The sequence below is a fragment of the Pteropus vampyrus genome, unplaced genomic scaffold (assembly GCF_000151845.1).
Source record: "Pteropus vampyrus isolate Shadow unplaced genomic scaffold, Pvam_2.0 Scaffold37, whole genome shotgun sequence".
NCBI lineage: Eukaryota > Metazoa > Chordata > Mammalia > Chiroptera > Pteropodidae > Pteropus > Pteropus vampyrus.
In genome coordinates this window covers 3,299,241-3,303,315 of record NW_011888818.1, presented here as the reverse complement: position 1 = coordinate 3,303,315, position 4,075 = coordinate 3,299,241, and the positions used below count along the sequence as shown (strand labels likewise).

At 32.5% G+C, this 4,075-nt stretch overlaps 1 pseudogene; it reads left to right on the top strand.

Annotated features, from left to right (window-relative positions):
- The first annotated feature begins 3,218 nt into the window (after nucleotides 1-3,218).
- On the top strand, nucleotides 3,219-3,337 carry LOC111738381 (annotated as a pseudogene).
- The last annotated feature ends 738 nt before the right edge of the window (nucleotides 3,338-4,075 follow it).

The following is a 4,075-nucleotide window of genomic DNA, read 5'->3' as shown; positions in this document are numbered from 1 at the left end:
AAGACTGTGCCACTGAGACCCACAGCACACCTACTACATAAGACTACTCTACTAAGACCAGGAGACATAGCAGCCCTACTTAATACAACACACACACACACACACACACACACACACACACACACACCCCAAGCAAGGAGCCAAATGAGAAGACAAAGAAACATGTCCCAGGTGAAAGAATAGAACAAAGCTGCAGAAAAAGAACTAAACAAAATAGAGACAAGCAATCTACCAGATACAGAGTTCAAAACACATGTTATTAGGATACTCAGTGAACTTAGGGGAGAGTAGATGGATTCAGTAAGAACTTTAACAAAGAGAAAACGTAAAAGTGGAAATAGAACACATAAAAAAGAACCGATCAGAAATAAATACTACTATAACTGAAATGAAGAATACCTTAGGAGGAATTAATAGTAGATTAGATGAAGCAGAGGATCAAATTAGAGATTTAGAAGATAAGATAGCGGATAATACCCAATAGGAACAGCAACAATAGAAAAGAATCCAAAAAACTGAGAATAATTTAAGGGGCTTCTGAGACAACATCAAGTGTAGCAACATTTGCTTCATAGGGATATCAAAAGGATAAGAGAGAGAGCAAGGAATTGAAAACCTACTTACAGAAACAATGACTGAAAACTTCTCTAACCTGGCAAAGGAAATAGATATACAAGTCCAGGCAGCACAGAGAGTCCCAAATAGATGAACCTAAAGAGGCCTACACCAAGACACATCATAATTAAAATGCCAAAGGTTAAGGAAAAAGAGACAATCTTAAAAGCAGCAAGAGAAATGCAGTTAGTTACCTACAAGGAAACTCTTATAAGAATGTCAGCTGATTGCTCAAAAGAAATTTTTCAGGCCAGAAAGGATTGGTAGGAATTATTCAAAGTGATGAAAAGAAAGGACCTACAACCAAGGTTACTCTACCCAGCAAAGCTATCATTTAGAATTGAATGACAGATGAAGAGCTTTCCAGACAAGAAAAAGCTAAGGGAGTTCATCACCATCAAGCCGATATTGCAGGAAATGTTAGAGGGACTAGAAGAAGGAAGAAGAGGAGGAGGAGGAGGAGGGGGGAGGAGGGGGAGGAAGAGGAGAAGGAGGATGAGAAAAGATAAAAAATAAGAGTAATAAAATGGCTATAACTACACATTTAGCAACAATTACTTTAAATATAAATGGATTAAACTCCAATTAAAAGATAAAGTGGCTGAATGGACAGGAAAACAAGATCCTTACATAAGTTGCCTACAAGAGACCCATTTCAGATTGAATGACACAGACTGAAAGTAAAAGAATGGTAAAAGATATTTTATGAAAATGGAAATTAAAAAAGAAAAAGAAAAAGAAAGCTGGGGTAGCAATACTTATACCAGACAAAACAGTCTTTAAAACATAGGCCGAAACAAGAGAAAAAGAAGAACCCAGTTATACCACTTCTGGGTATTTATCTGAAACTCAAAACACTATATTGAAGGGATATGTGAGTTCATATGTTCATTGCAGCATTATTTACAATAGTCAAGATATGGAGGCATCCTGGGTGTCCATCAATGGATGAATGAATAAAGAGGTGGTGTATATACATATGTGTGTGTGTACATATATATACATACACAATGGAATATTACTCAGCCATAAAAAATAACATCTTGCCATCTGTAATAATATGGATGGACTTAGAGGGTATTGTATTGTGCTGAGTGGAGTAAGTCAGACAGAGAAAGACAAGTGTCATGTGGAATCTAGAAAACAGGATAAACAAATAATAGAAACGAGCTCATAGATACGGAGAGTATTTTGATGGTTGTCAAATTGGGGGGTGGGAGAATAGGTAAAGGGAGGAAAAAATTAAGAGGTACAATTTAGTAGATATAAAATAGTCATGGATGTAGAGTACAGTGTGGGGGATATAGTCAGTAGTATTGTAATTACTATGTATGGCGTCAGGTGAGTAATTTATCAGGGTGATCAGGATTTATCAGGGTGATCACTTAAGTTATATAAATGTCTAATGCTGTGTTATACTCCTGAAACTAATATAATATTGTATGTTGACTATAATTTAAAAAATAAAAATTTTTAAATTAAAAAAAAAGAAAATATTGAGCAAAGACAACGTGGCAGCAATTTTTAAAATCAGATTTTAATAATTTAAGACTGAGTTCATGACACTAGGTCCAAGCAAATGCCCTCCCATTGGAGCCGATCACATTCATTTAATACACTTTTGTATTTCCATGTGCCTGTGTGGCCATCATTAGATATTTCAATGGAAATCAAATAATCAACTTCTATTATTTCTTCTCTAGACCTCTTTATTCATGATCTTCGTGTTAATCTGTTGCTACAATAATCTCTCTTCCTAATTTACCCAGTTATACTAAAACATATAAAAGAACTCACATCTTTTTAAAAAATTCCAAAATAAAAATGAATACTTCGGAAACCTTAATGTGTTAACTAGAAAGTAACTTGAGGATTTCTGTTTAAATTTAGTTCAATAGTAAAAATAAATAGAAATATTTATTAAAATATATAAGAAATAATTAAAAGATCAAACAATTATTATGATTTTCAGAAGGTATAGATTTAAGATATAATCAAAGATTTTTTTCTGAGGTAATATTTTAATTTTGTATTGTAAGAGCATACCAATGTCAGAGAGGAATATTGAGCAAAGATCATAAATAGACAAGTTGATGAAAATGGCTGAAAATAAATGTTAGAGATTCTGTTCTGTAGTAACTAAAAGAATGGGCTTTGCATAAGACTGAACAGATTGAACTGCCTGTTCTACTAGTCACTAGTTATAAGACATTAAGCTAGTTACGATAGCTCTGTAAGCCTACATTTACTCATTTGCATAACATGAGTATTAATAGTATCTACATCATAGTTTTGTTGTGAGAATTAAACACATAATGAATATAAAACAGATGCTATAGCACCAGAAGTAGTTCAAAAAGCTGGTACTTCAACTTTCAAATATTCAGGAATTTCTCTTCTCTTCTCTCCCTTTGTGTGTGTTTCTCTGTCTACTTTTTCACACACACACACAAGAAAAAAATTAAATATTTTTAATTTAATAATAATAAAAACACAACATATTATAATTCGTGAGACAGAAATAGTGCTTAGGAAAAATTTATTGCTTTAAATGCTTATGTAGGACAACAAGAAAAAAATTCAGTCTAAAATCCTACCTTCTGGTCTACCACCATGTCACCCTGAACATGCCTGAACCTGTCTGATCTCAGAAGCTAAGCAGGGTCAGGCCTGGTTAGTACTTGGATGGGAGACCACCTAGGAAGACCAGGTGTTGTAGGCATAAAAAAAAAAAAAAATTCTACCTTATGAAACTAAGGAGAGAAAAGGACAAATTAAAACCAATGTAGCAGAAGGAAATAATGAAGATAAGAACAGAAATTACTAAGATCATAAGAAAAAATAATAATAGAAAAAAGTCAATGAAATTGAAATTTACTTCTTTGATCAATAATAGTAAATTTCTATTAAGATTAATTGAGAAAAATAAATAAATATATAATACCTTAATTGCCAACACCAAAATGAGAGAAAGGAAATATCTATAGGTCTTAAAGACATTGCAAGGCTATTAATCGAATATTAGTAATGTAGTTAAGTCAGTAAATTTTATACTTCAAGTGAAAGGGATAAATTCCTCAAAAGACATAAACTGCCATAACTTACTCACTAAGAATCAGAATTAGTATTGCCTTAATACAAGCACATTCAAAGATTTCACAAGAGAATCTAAAAACTACTAGGAATCAATATCTTTCAGAAATATAACCTCAGAAATCCTTAATGAAATATTAATAAATCAAATCTAGCCATATATAAAGAACATTACATATGATGACCAAATGAGATTTATCCCAGGCACACAAGGTTAGTTCAGCATCTTAAAATCAATAAATGAAAATCACCATATCAACACACTTAAGAATAAAAACCATATAACTAACTCTCTTGAGAAATGCAGAAAAAACATTTGGCAAAATTTCCCATCAACTCGATTAAAATTTTCACCAACATAAGAATA